This window comes from Mobula birostris, chromosome 4 (assembly GCF_030028105.1).
Source record: "Mobula birostris isolate sMobBir1 chromosome 4, sMobBir1.hap1, whole genome shotgun sequence".
Lineage (NCBI taxonomy): Eukaryota > Metazoa > Chordata > Chondrichthyes > Myliobatiformes > Myliobatidae > Mobula > Mobula birostris.
Genome location: NC_092373.1, coordinates 127,060,124 through 127,074,609, shown reverse-complemented (window position 1 = coordinate 127,074,609; position 14,486 = coordinate 127,060,124).

The following is a 14,486-nucleotide window of genomic DNA, read 5'->3' as shown; positions in this document are numbered from 1 at the left end:
AGCTTCAACATGCCCAAACAGGAGATGAGATGCTGTTTCCTTAGGATATATTGGCCCACATTGCCACAGTGTAGGAAGCACAGACAGATTAGGGTGGAGTGGACAGAGAATGACAGTAACTGAGTGGTACCGGCAGACTGAACAAAACTCCTGCATAAAGTGGTCATCTATTCTGCATTTAGTTTCTCAGTGTAGAGGAGACCACACTGTGAACACTGAATGCCACATACCAGATAGAATGAAGTTTATGCGAACTATTGCTTCATTTGAAAGTGCTGCTTGAATCCATGGATGGTGGAAAGGTATGGAGTAAGTGAGAAGATGCTGCACCTTCTGCATTTGCTTCAGAAAGTGCCATGGGAAGGAATGTGGTGTGTGGAGCTGGAAGACCAGCTCATGAAGGGTGGAGAAGAGAAGATGTATCTGCTGGTGAAACCTCATTGAAGACAGAGAAAAATTGTGACGGGATATAGTGTCTCACAGGGTTGATGGGAAGACCCAGGGAATTCCATCCTTGCTTTGTCTAAAAAGGGATCGGGAGAGAGCAGATTTGCAGGAAATACAGTAAACGGGATGTACCAAGCTCAAGCTAGAGAATTTGAAGGTGTACCATTGACTGTTATGAATGAAATCATATAGCCATCACAAACCATTTTCTACTCTGATGAGCTTCCAAGGCCAATAATATCTATGCCCTACTTCCTTTGTTTCTGACTGTGCTATACATATATCAAGTAAAATCAATTAACGTTGATTTATGATATACTCATAAAGTAAAGCTTATATCCAGCTATGTCACAAAATGTCTATTAGGAAATAAAATCACAATGTACTCCAGGTGTATATATACCTTTCTTTCCTTTGGATAGAAAATTTAAACAGGGTGTATAATTAGCCCCCTGCTTGTACTTCTTGGTAGCACAACTTGTAATACTGATTATATTATTAATTTTCCAAAGAAAAGTGTGAGCTAATATTGGATAATTTATATCAGAGCATGGTCACATAAAAATTAGTTTTAATTTTATGCATAATTTCAGACTGCCAGGTATTTCACGCTCTGGTTACAGGGTGACACAAACATATAGTAGAAGACTTGGAATTCTGAATTGCTTGTTGGTAACCTACTACACTTCAATGTCAGTTTATTTTTTTCAGAGGTATTTGGAAAAGTCCTTGCATTTGAAAGAAATAGATGGTATTTTAGTAGAATAACACAATATAAAAAGAGCAGGACAAAGTTAATGCAGAGCAAAAGTACTGAGTTGCACTCAATGGTCCGGATCTGTGTCCTAAGAATGTTGAAGTTAACTTTTGGCTTTACCACTAGTTTTCTCTGATTATTCCTTTACTGCTCCAACTGGTTCACTTTTCATGTTGAATTTACTTTCCGCTGAGCCACTAAGACCCTTTCTGTTATGATTCCTTTGGCCCTGTACCGGCATCGAGGGAACCCTCCTCGGTTCCACTATCTCCTGCTCAGCTCAGTTTCTGCATATTCACAATTAGTTCTTGCCTTCAAGGTATCTCCTCATCAACCAACAGCCCAAGCAGCCCAAGAGTTTGGCTAAAAGTACTGGCCACTCTTTCCATCATGTAGTGTGTATGCTTCTTCTGGATCGTTTTTAACTTTTGCACTCCCTTTTTAAAGGAAGTTACCTTTGCCATCGAAATATTTGTTGTTGGTAAATTAGCCTGTTCTCATTTCCAGTCTACGGCAGACACTTGTCAGTTGATGGAAAAATTATTATCATAATTTTATTCTTGATTGTCATTTCTGTTGGAGTCATTGAGTTATATAGCATGAAAACAAGACCTTCAGCCCAAATTTCCATTCCAGCTAAGGTGCCTTCCTAAGCTAGATCAATTGGCCCAAATCCTTCTAAGCCATTCCCCTCTGTGTATCTGCCCAAGTGCCTTTTAAACATTGTGATTGTACTTGCCTCTACCACTTCCTTTGTCAGCTTGTTCCATAAACCCACCACTTTCCATGTGAAAAACTTTCCACTCAGGTCCCTTCTTAATCTTTCCACTCTCACCTTAAAACCTCTCATAAATTTTAGACTCCATTACTCTGGGAAAGCTGTGTGACAATCCAACTAATCTGTGTACCTCATGATTTTATAAACATCTAGACAGCCTCTTTCACTCAATGGAAAACAGTTTGAGTCGATCCAGTTTCGCCATATAAATCAAGCCTCTAGTCCCACAACATTCTTGTGAATCTTTTCTGTGCCCCTTCCAGCTTAATCATGTTATTCTTATGGCAACCAGAACTACACACAATACTCCAAATGTAGTCTTGTACAGCAGTAACATGATGTCCCAACTTATGATCCTAATTCCCTGATCAATGATGGCTAGTGTGCCATACGCCTTCTTCGTTGGAGGAACATCATCCTTGTAAATTTTCTCTGCACTCTTTCAACCTTATTTACATTTTTCCTCTATGTAAATGACCAAAACTGCACACAATACTTCAAATTAGGCCTCATCTTTTCATATAGAATTTCAACATAACATCCCAATTCCTGTACTCAATAAATTGGTTTCTGAAGGCCAATGTGACAAAAGCTTTCTTTACGACTCTATCTACATGTGACACCACATTCAATGAATTATGGACCTGTATTCTCATTTCCCTTTGTTTTACAGCACTCCTTGGTGCCCCTCTGTTCACTCTGTAAGACCTACACTGGTTGATCCTACTGAAGTGCAACACCTCGCACTTGTCTGCATTAAATTCCATCTGCCATTTTTCAGCCCATTTTTTCAGCTGATACAGATCCCACTGCAAGCTATGATAGCTTTCCTCACTGTCCACTACACCCTCAATCTTGGTATCATCAGCAAATTTGCTGATCCAGTGAACCACATTATCATCCAGATCAATAATATAGATGACAAGCAACAAAGGACCCAGCACCGATCTCTGTGGCACACCATTCAGAGAGGAAAATTTCTACTACCACTCTCTGACTTCTCCCACAAAGCCAATGTCTAATCCAATTTACTACCTCATTTTGAATGCTAAACAACTGAAACTTGTTGACCAATCTCCCATGAAGGACCTTGTAAAAGGACTTGCTAAGGTCAACAGTAAACAACATCTACTGTCTTGCCTTCATCAACTTTCCTGGTAACTTCCTCAAAAAGTACTATAAGTTCAGTTAGATATGACCTACCGTGCACAAATCCATGTTGACAATCCCTAATCAGTCGCTGTTTATCCAAATACTTATATATCCAGTCCCTTAGAATACCTTCCAATAACTTTCCCACTACTGCTGTCAGGCTCACCGGTTTATAATTTCCTGTCTAATTCTTATAGCCTTTCTTAAACAATGGAACATTGGCTATTGTCCAATCCACTGGTACCTCACCCGTAGCTAAGGATGTTTAAAGTATCTCTGATAGGGCCCCAGCAATTTATGCACTATCCCCCCCACAGGGTTCAAGGGAACATCTTGTCAGGCTCAGGGGATTTATCCACCGTAACTTGCCTCAAGATAGTAAACATCTCCCCTTCTATAATCTGAGTAAACACAGATACAAAAGAAAAACAATTTAAGATCTCCCCTGTCTCTTTCAGCACCATACACTAATCATACATCTAATTTTCCAGGCTACCAATTTTGTCCTCATTTGTTCCTGCCTGCCTGTACCTGCTTTGCACCTCCTTCAATTTCCTAACCAGGGCCTGAATAGCTCTCAAAAACCAAGGTACCTTACATCTATTATCCTTGCCTTTTATTTTGACAGGAACATACAAACTCTGTACTCTCAAAGTTTTCACTTTTGAGGGCTTCCCATTTATCAAGTACACCTTTGCCAGAAACAGTCTGCCTTAATCCAATCTTGTCAGATCCTTTCTGAAACCATTGAAATTTTGAATCTAAACCAAGACCAGGCCTATTCTTTCCCTTAAAACTAATGGTATTATGATTACTAGATATAAAAGTTTTCCTACACAAATTTCTGTCACCTGCCCTGTCTCATTCCCTAATAGGAAAGCTAGTATCACACTCTCTCCTGTTGAGACTTCTATGTACTGATGAAGGAAACTTTCTTGAACTCATTTGACAAACTCTTTCCCATCTGTCCCTTTACAGTATGGGAGACTTAGTCAATATGTGGAAAGTTAAAATCATCTACTATCACAATGTTATGTATCTTGCAACAATTTGCGAACCCTCTACAAACTTGCTTCTCTAAATTGGGAGGAGAGTTGGGTAGTTTATAATGTAATCCCATCAATGTCGTCATACCTTTCTTATTCCTCAGTTCTACCCATAAAGCCTCTCCAGCTGGTCTTGTCTCAGCACTGCTATGACATTTTCCTCTACTAGTACTGTCATCTCTCCCCTTTTAATCACTCCCACTCACTCAAGTCAAAAACAATGGAACCCTAGAATATGGAGCTGCCAGTCATGCCCTCTAATGGCTACAATGACATAATTCCAATGCCCTAAGCTCACCTGCTTTCCTACAAAACCCCTCAGAAAATTAGTCCCACCATGCTCAACCTTTTGATTTCTGACTTTGTATGTCGGCTTAATGACACCTTTCTCCACAACCACTCCATTATCTTTTCTGGTGATCTGAGTCCCAATGCCCTGTAACTATAGTTTAAACCCACCACCCTCCACCTCTGTGCAGCACCAGCAAGCCTTCCCACTAGGGTATTAGTCCATCTCCAGTTCAGGTGCAAACCATCCCTTCTGTACAGGTCCCACTTTCCAAGGAAGAGAGCCCTGTGATCGAAGAGTCTAAAGTCCTCCTTTCTGCACCAACCTCGTAGCGATGTGTTAAACTCCATGATCTTTCTATTTCTGGCCTCACTATTACGTGGCACGGATAGCAATCCTGAGATCACAACCCTGGAGGTCCTGGCCTTTAACTTCTCACTTAACTCCTTGAAGTCACTTTGCAGGACCTGTCACCCATCGTACCCATATCTTTGGTACCGATATGGACTGCAGTCTCTGGCTGCTCACCTTCCCAATTAAGAATGCTGTGGACTCAATCTGAGATGTCCCAGACCCTGGCACCTGTGAGGCAATGAACCACTGGTGAATCTCCTTCTCATCTACAGAACCTCTTTCCTTGTCCCCTAACCAACAAATTCCTTATCACTAAAGCTCACCTGTCTCCCCCGCACCCGCCCGCCCCCTGCTTTCCCTTCTGAGCCACAGATCCAAACTCAGTGCTGGAGACCAGCTCGCTGCAGCTTCTGTCTGGCAGGTTGTTCCCCTCAATAGTGCCCAATGCAATAGTAACAACACTTAGTGGCAATAATATATTCTAAGGTGATCATGAAAACTGCTTTCAGTAAATTTTAAATACTTTAAAAGTTTGAGTTAAGGCCTTTATTTTAACTCCAACATCTAAAAATTGAATAAGCTTGTTATGATATCATTAAATCCTTTCACTAAATGACTCATTCGCATAAATATATCCATCAAAAATATGTTCACTGCTTACAGTTACAGTCATTGCAGATTTGGTTTGTTGACTGGCTTCCTTACTTAGTTTTACATCCTTAACTATGTACTTGCCTTTGGTATTGTACTCAGTCCATAAAAGTGAGAAATACTGTATGAAACTGCTTGACTTGACTCAGAACTCTTCTGTGAATCTTGAGTCCCAAAATAACATTAAGCAAATTTCTTCAGTCCCTGCAGATGCATCTCCTACTCTGATTATTTGATATTTGAAGATATTTTTGACACAAGTTTAGATACAAACTAACCATCTGTTTGTGCCAGACTGTGGTGATTTCATTATGGTGAACATGAGAAAACAGGAGTGGAAATGGGCTCATTGGCCATCCAGTCTTCTCGATCCTTCATTTAAATCATGGTTGATCTGATGTAGGCCTTGTTATTGATTTGCTAATGAGTTCTATTCTCTCATTCTGTTTTACTTACTTTTCCCCCACATATTGCCTCCTGTTTCTAATTTTGCCTACCTATTCTCCCCTCTGAGTTAGGTTGTAGCAAGCTCAAATGCATGTGAAGACAACGCAATAACATTTCTGTCAAACAAAACCAATAGAGTTGTATGGTATTTAAAGAAGACAGCCAATGGTTGATTCATTCCCCACCCTAGAACAAATGCCAGCCTTCAATCCTAGCACACTTCCTTCCAATCACCCCACATACAACCATCTCCCAGTCTCTGATGCCAGCAATTCTTCTCACACCCCTGAAACCAATTAATAATTCAGCCACATAAAGTACAATTCTTCTTCAGTACTAAATTGCTGCAGAAAACCACAAAGCCATTGTTAAAAAGCTTTATTTGAAGAACATTTACAAAAATCACGTATTTGATTTTTTCTTAAACCTTTTTGGAATATACAAATGTTGAAACTTGGCCACTGGGATAATAAAGTGGGTAAAGAAATCAAACTCATTGTTATTATCTACAGAGAGATAAAACTATCCAGGTAGATGTACTTGTTCACTATCCTGTGCATCTGTGTTCAGTATCGAATTTACTATCACAGATTTAAATAATGTAAAGTGTGTTATTTTGCAACAGCAGAGCAGTGCAAAAACAAGTTTTAAAGCCTTCGGCAGTCAATACAGTGGTTTCTGATTGGATGGACAATTGGCTGCTTTGTAGGTGTATCATGATATCATAGGCGCTCACTGCACAAGATTCCTCTTTACTAAACTCTAATGAGGCTCTTCATACATTTAGTTTGAATTCCTTTGTCTCCACTAAAACATAAATAGCAGCTGCAGAGATGAAGTACTAGATCATTACTAGTATCAGATCACCTTCAGAAGATCACACTGGAAGTATTAGGAAAGCACTTCTACTTAAGAGCAAAATCATTCATTGTTAATCTTGGAAAAAGGGATTTTCTCTGCCAAGACGCTTCAGAATTAAATGCAGCGCAGTTCTTAAACTTCAAAATAGCAGTTGCTTCATTAATGGTGCCTCATGAATGAACTGCAGGGATTAGCTCATAAGGAAGTCATTGACATATGAGGCTTGACTGAAATTTGAATGACACCAGCCAATCCTGTGACTTCTCAGAGTGATAGACTTAACGCACACAGATCTGCTATTGCTTTACTTGTGAATTTAATCCATGGGTTTCATCAATGAGAAAAGTTCTCCAGCTCACTGAAGTCTCTTAAACATCATACACTGATGTTCATAGTAAATTTTTTTTTATTTCAAAATATACTTTATTCAAAAATAAATATATACAATAAACCATTCAATAACTTTTCATCCTTTACATACGTTTCCATTATACTCAGTAAAATATCCGTGTTTATAGCCACCCACGTGGCACTCCAGTAGTTCAGCTTAGCATCTCATTGTTGAGGGGTATACTCCTCGCCCACCGACCCCTCCCACTCCCACGGGTGGAGAAAACCTATACTGTGGTCCTTCCCCACCGGGCCCTTGCGATGGCTGCACCAAGTTTCAGTGCGTCCCTCAGCACGTACTCCTGCAGCCGAGAGTGTGCCAGTCGGCAGCATTCTCCCACGGACATCTCCATGTGCTGGTAAATCATCAAGTTTCGGGCTGACCAAAGAGCGTCTTTCACCGAGTTCATGATCTGCCAGCAGCACCGGATGTTGGTCTCCGTGTGCGTCCCCGGGAACAGCCCGTAGATCAGAGAGTCCTCTGTCACGCAGCTGCTGGGGATGAAACGTGACACTAGCCCATCCATCCTCCTCCACACCCTCTCTGTGAACTGACAGTGTGCAAAGAGGTGGGTCACAGACTCCTCCTCACTGCAGTCCTCCCGTGGGCAGTGGGGTGCGGGGACGACATTCCGGGCGTACAGGAGGGCTCTGACTGGGAGGGCCCCCTCACCGCCAGCCAGGCGAGGTCTTGGTGCCTGTTGGTGAGATCTGGCGATGAGGCATTTTGCCATCTGAACTGGACAGTCTGCTCAGGGAACCACCCCACTGTGTCCATCACGTCCTTCTCCTGCAGTGCCTGCAGGACACTTCGTGCCGACCACTGCCTGATGGCCTTGTGGTCAAAGGCGTTCTCCTGGAAGAACTTTGCTACGTGGGACAGGTATGCCGGCAACGACCAGCTGACTGGGGCGTTGCGCGGGAGTGGGGCCAGACCCATCCTTCGTAGCCAGGGCGACAAGTAGAACCTGGGCACGTAGTGGTACTTGGTGCCCACATACCTGGGCTCTACACACAACCTGATGCAGCCACATACGAAGCTGGCCATCAGGGTGAGGGCGACATTGGGGACGTTCTTGCCCCCGTTGTCCAGGGACTTGTGCATGGCGGTCCGTCTCACTCGCTCCATCTTGGATCCCCAGACGAATCTGAAGACAGCCCGGGTGATTTCCGAGCTGTAGGAGCGGGGGACGGGCCAGACCTGCGCCAAGTACAGCAGCCCTGAGAGCACCTCACACCTGATGACCAGGTTCTTGCCCGTAATCGACAGGGAGCGCCCTCCCCACAGTCCCAGTTTCTGTTTCACCTTGGCAGTCCGCTCCTGCCAGTTCTTGTTGCACGCCTCAGCCCCTCCGAACCAGATCCCCAACACCTTCACGTGGTCAGACCTGATGGTGAAGGGGACGCTGGATCGGTCGGGCCAGTTGCCAAAGAGCATGGCTTCGCTCTTCGTGCGGTTCACCCTGGCCCCCGGCGCTAGCTCGAACTGTTCGCAGGTGCCAATCAACCTGCGAACTGACCTCGGATCAGAGCAGAAGACGGTGACGTCGTCCATGTACAGGGAGGTTTTCACTTGGGTCCCTCCACTGCCTGGCAGCGTCACCCCTCTTATGCCCTCATCCCTCCTGATGGCTTCCACAAAGGGTTCTATGCAGCAGACAAACAAGACAGGGGAGAGGGGGCAGCCCTGCCTGACTCCAGACCTGATGGGGAAGCTGTCTGTTTCCCACCCGTTGACCTGGACTGCACTACGGATGTCTGTGTAGAGCAGTCTGATCCAATTCCGGATTCCCTCCCCAAATCCCATTTTGGAGAGCACGTCCGCCATGTACGTGTGCGATATCCTGTCGAAGGCTTTCTCCTGGTCCAAGCTGACCAGGCAGGCGTCCACCCCCCTGTCCTGCACGTAGGCGATGGTGTCCCTCAGCAGCGCGAGGCTGTCTGAGATCTTCCTGCCCGGTACAGCACAGGTTTGGTCCGGGTGGATCACCTGTCCCAGAGCAGACTTGACCCTGTTGGCGATAGCCTTGGACAGGATCTTGTAGTCCACATTCAGGAGAGAGATGGGTCTCCAATTCCTAATGTCCTCCCTTTCCCCCTTCTGCTTGTAGATGAGGGTGATGATGCCCTTCCTCATGGACTCAGACATACTGCCGGCCAGAAGCATAGCGTTGTACACTTCCAGCAGGTCTGGGCCCATCCAGTTCCACAGAGCCGAGTACAACTCAGCCAGTAAGCCGTCGCTTCCGGGAGTCTTACCCGACCCAAAGGAACGGATGGAGCCTGTCAGCTCGTCCAGGGTCAGTGGCTGATCCAGACTCTCCCGCTTGCCGTCGTCTAAGACCTGCGTGATAGACGACAGGAAGTTGCGGGAGGCTGTGGATTCTGTGGCCTTTCCCTCGTACAGACCGGCATAGAAGGACTTGCAGATCCTCAGTATGTCGGTCTGCGAGGACGCGACTGAGCCGTCCTCTTCCTTAAGGTTGTGGATCACAGAGCTCCCCCTGTGCACCTTTTGGAAGAAGAAGCGTGAGCACGTCTCGTCCTGCTCCACGGTTTGGACCCTTGATCGGAAGATGATCTTGGAGGATTCAGCGGCGAGGTGCTGGGCTTGCCGGCCCTTCACCTCTCGCAATTCCTCCCTGACATCCACCCCCTTCGACTGCAGAAGGAGAAGTTGCTGCAACTCTGTCTGGAGTTTACGCAGTTCCCTCTGCTCCTGCCTTGCCTTCTGAATACCCTTGCGGATGAAGAACCTCTTAATGTTCTCCTTGGTGGCTTCCCACCAGTGAACCGGGGAATCAAAGAAGGCTTTCAAGGTTCTCCAACCTGTGTACTCCCTCTCTAGTTCCTCGATGTTCTCTGGGGTCAGCAGCTTTACGTTCAGCTTCCACGTCCCCCTGCCTGCCTTCTGGTCCTCCCGTAAGCGACAGGTGGCTCTCAGAAGGCAGTGGTCAGAGAAGAACACCGGCGTGACGTCGGTGGACCTGACCGTGAGGGACTCAGATAGGGAGAGGAAGTCGATCCGGGAGCGGGCTGAGCCGTCCGATCGTGTCCAGGTGGCTTGCGGCTGTGCTCCACCTGTGGGGGTGCCAAAGGCGTCGCGCAGCTTGGCTGTCTTCACCATTTCCCTCAGGAGTCTAGAGGTACTGTCTAGCCTGCCGTCGGCACTGCCGGGTCCTCCAGCCGCATCAATGGTGCAATTGAAGTCTCCGGCCAGAACGACCGGCTGGGTCGTCACCAGCAGCTGTGGGAGCTGCTCGAAGACGGCCAGCCGCTCGCTCCGCACGGGGGAGGCGTACATGTTGATCAGCCGGAGCGGAGTGCCCCGGTATTTGACGTCTGCTACCAGGAGGCGCCCCGCAACCACCTCTTTAACTTGGGTGATTGAGAAGTTGCCTCCCCGCAGCAGAATCCCCAGGCCGGAAGCGCGACAATCGTTGCCCCCCGACCACACCGACAAACCTTTTTTCCACCACCGTGACCACCTCCGGTAGTTACGGAGATGTGGTAGTCCACACTCCTGGAGGAAGGTCACATCGGCCTTTACAGTGTCCAGGTACTGGAGCGTGCTGACGCATCGCCCAGTACTCTTCAAACTTCGCACATTCAAGCACGCCAATTTAAGGTCTGCCATCGTTGTAAGTCTTTTATTTTGGCTGCTCTCCGTCCTCACCCTTGCCATCCTGAGCCTTCATTCCCACCGCCTTTGTGAAGTTTTCCACCTCCTGTGGGCTCAGGTACTGCTGGTAGTACTCCTCCGTGTGTGTCCGTTCTAGTTCTGGGTCTGGGCCCGGGGGGGGGGGGGGTTGCTGACTTCCTGGGCTGCTTCCCCTTCCGGCTGCTGGGTGCCGCCGTGGCTCTGCTCCCGGATTCCTGGAGCTCTGTGTGTCTGCTGCTCTCCGCCTCCTGTACTTGGGGGGTGGCCAGCAGACTTTCTCCCCTCTCTCTCCTTCTCTCCACCTGTTCTGCCAGCCGCTTCTTCTGCCGGGGCTGCTGGCCTCCCCCAACTCCTTCCTCCTCTGAAGAGGACAGGGTACCAGGGGCTGTGTGGTTCCCTGCCCTTTTCTGGCGTTGCTCCGCCTTCTGTCGCTTGGCCGCCGCCTTTTGGGTCTTTTTTCGTTTTACGACCTTCCATTCGGTTTCCACCTCAGCTCTCCCCTCCTCCATGGACTCCTGCTCATCGTTTGCCTGGTCCTGGAGGGTCTGCAGTGGGGTGGCAGGTCTTGGGGTGCTTGCACCTTCCTCCCTGGTCTCGTCATCCGTCCTGTCGGGTGCCTCATCTGCAGCGCTGGCGGGTAATTGACATGGTAGACTATTTTTTAAAGCTTGTCATGGAGCCACGAACAGTGGGTTTTAATCCTATTAGTGTAATCACTTCAGTTATGGTGGAATATACACAACAAAACAGAGGCCAAATGAATCAGAGTTTAATAACTGCAGTCATGTGCTAACACTATCATTCAGCACTTTACAAAGGAAAGGAAAAGAAGTCTGATAGGTTAAAGTTAATTATAAACACAGTGGTGAACGTGAGAACTAGATACTTCCATCCTACATTAGTTTGTTTGCATCCCTTGATATAGATAGGTGAGGTCTGTGGAGCTGCAAAGCAGTATGTTTTAAATCAGCCTATTAAAACAGTCGTCTGTTCACATTGATTGTTTCTTACCAAATGGTTCTGATACTTTTTGTTTAAAAATAAGACTGTATATAGCTATAATTTCAAGTAATCCTTATATTTTAAAATTAAATGCTGGGAGGATATGATAGATGTATCAAAATATCATGGCTTATATATGAAAGATCAGATGGGCGCACGGGTTTAAGGTAACAAATGGTAGATTTAGATGAGCTGCTAAAAACAATGTAGTTATATGAATACAAATCAGAGTACATCCTAAAGGCCTCAGAGTCAAATCATGAAATCTCTGTGGTGGTGAAGGGAAGGCAATTTTGCAATTTATGTGTTACAAGTACTTACAAAAAGCACACTGTAACAGAATTCATCTCCACAATTATTCCAAACACTGGCGATCCACAAGTTCGTGTTATCAGCCCCCTACACTACTCCCTGTACAGTCATGACTGCGTGGCCAGATTTCACTCTAACTCCATCTACAAGTTTGCAGATGATACCACTGTAGTCAGCTGTATGTCAAATAATGATGAGTCAGAATATAGGAAGGAGATAGAGAGAGCTTAGTAACATGGTGTCATGACAACAACCTTTCTCTCAACATCAGCAAAAGAGTTAACTATTGACTTCAGGAAGGGAGGCAGTGCACATGCTTGAGTTCACATCAATGGTGCTGAGGTTGTGCACTTCAAGTTCCTAGGAGTGAACATCGCCAGTCGCCTGTCCTGTTCCAGCCTGTTGATGGCATGACCAGGAAAACTCACCAACACCTCTATTTCCTCAGTAGTCTAAAGAAATTTGGCATGTTTTCTTTGACCATCACCAATGTTTGTTGATGCATAATGGCTTGAAATGGCAACAGCTCTGCCCATAACTGCAAGAAACTGCAGAGTACTGTGGATGCAGCTCAGCACATCACAGAAACCAGCATCTCCTCCAGGAATTCCGCCTACACTTATCGCTGCCTTGGTAAAGCATAATCAAAGATCCCACCTAACCAGTATGTTTTCTTGACTCCCCACTCTCACAGGGCAGAAGATATAAAAGTCTTAAAGCACATACCATCAGTCTCAATGACAGCTTCTATCCCATTTTTATAAGACTATTGATAGGCTCCTTAGTGCAATAAAATGGACTCTTCACCTCACAATCTACCTCATGGTGACATTGCAACTTAATGTCTATTTGTACTGCTCTTTCCCTGTACTGTAAAACTTTATTCTGCCCTCTGTTATTGTTTAACCTTGTACTCTGTCGGAGCAGTGCTGCCAGGATAATCAAGCGCACGACCCACCCAGCCAGCACACTTTTCGTCCCTCTTCCCTCTGAGAGAAGGCTCAGGAGCTTGAAGACTCATATGGCCAGATTTGGGAACAGCTTCTTTCCAACTGTGATAAAGACTGCTAAACAGATCCTGACCCGGATCTGGGCCGCACCCTCCAAATATCTGGACCTGCCTCTTGGTTTTTTTGCACTACCTTACTTTCCATTTTTCTACTTTCTATTTATGATTTATAAATTAAATTTTTAATATTTACTATTGATTTGTAATCGAGGGAGTGGAAAGCGCAGAATCAAATGTCGCTGTGATGATTTTACATTCTAGTATCAATTGTTTGGCGACAATAAAGTATGAAGTATAAAGTACCTCAGTGCACTGTGTAATGAATGGTTCTATGTAGATGGTATGCAAGACATACATCTGAAAACAATACACCAATTTACTAATTTAGATTGCTCATTTACCTAGTTATTGTGGCACCATTTAGAACACAGTATTTCTACGGTATTTGAACCAATCTTCTGATGTTGTTCCTCTGGTTGGACGTAGCACAGCTGGGGTTGGATTTTGCTGAAATAGCCAACAGAATATTGAAGTAAGTAATTGAAAAATATTAAAAAATGTTTATTGAAAACACAAAATATTAATAATTAAACAGTAACCTAAACCAAAACTAATAAGCTGAGCTGATTTCCCCCTTTGCTAAGTAATTCCCAATACAGGATTCCTCATCAATCCCACATCGATATGAGTGCAGAGCATTTCAGCAGTGTTCTGGTGAATCAGATAAAGAATAGTGCACTGATCACTGTGGGCCTGTCAGCAAGTCTCAGATTCTCGATTGCTCCAAGGCTCAATTGAGTTTGAACCAATCAGCCAGGCACAGGTAAAATAAATTGCCCCATTGGAAATGCTTGTGTTTCTAATCCAAGTTAAGTACTGAACTGTCTCTTATAACTGTACAGCACAGGAACAGGCCATTTGGCCCTCCATTTCTATGCTGACCATGACCCAGTCTAACAAATCCCATCTGCATGAATGTGGTCTGTATCCCTGCTCATGTGTCTGTCCAAATACCTCATAAATGTTGCTACTATTTCAGCTTCTTTGCAGAATTGACACTTACACCACATAAAGATTTAAAAGTGGATATAATGTCAGTTATTATACTATTGTAGGTTTTTTTTACCGGTTTTGGCTGTTTTGTTGGCATTTTACTGCTGCGTTTGCTTTTTCTCTTCTGACTTTTTGTCTCATTGATCGTGCAGACGATTTTCAATTCACCGCCCCCTTTCCAATTGCTTTCATTCTTTCGTCATTCTGTCCCAATAATAATCTGAAGCTGAAATTTGATTTTTTTTTAAATGTATATTTTCTTCATTTCTGTCTGGCT